The sequence below is a fragment of the Tupaia chinensis genome, unplaced genomic scaffold, assembly GCF_000334495.1.
Source record: "Tupaia chinensis unplaced genomic scaffold, TupChi_1.0 Scaffold000296_1, whole genome shotgun sequence".
NCBI lineage: Eukaryota > Metazoa > Chordata > Mammalia > Scandentia > Tupaiidae > Tupaia > Tupaia belangeri.
This window is the reverse complement of record NW_006159784.1, coordinates 1,090,684-1,091,152: the sequence shown is the minus strand read 5'-3', so window position 1 is coordinate 1,091,152 and position 469 is coordinate 1,090,684.

Below are 469 nucleotides of genomic sequence, written 5' to 3'. Positions count from 1 at the left end.
CAGAGAGAGAGAGAGAGACAGAGAGACAGAAAGCAAGAAATCACCCCCCAGGGGGGATGGTCACGCTGCAATCCCTTCTCCTCCATCCTCCTCTCGGGATCTTGGGCACGCACGTGCACGCACATGCACCCGGCGTGAGTTTTAAGCCACCGGGACCAGGACGCGAACCGCGGTCTACTACGTGGGAGTCTAGCAACATAGCCATTATGCTAACTGCTGGTTCCCCTGGTACCTCTTCTTAATGGGTTGTAAAACCTTTCCTTTTCTGCCTCTCTTGCAAAGAAATACCAGCTGTTCGTGATATCACTGCTTTTATTTGCCCTGCCCACCCCCACACCACTGCTCTGAGACCATTCAATCTCATTGCTTCAGTGAGCTGTGACAATCTCATTGCTTCAGTCAGCTGTGAGTCTTGGATATAAAACCTGGATAGTGGGGGGCTCCCGCCCTGGCGCGCAGAAGCCGCGCC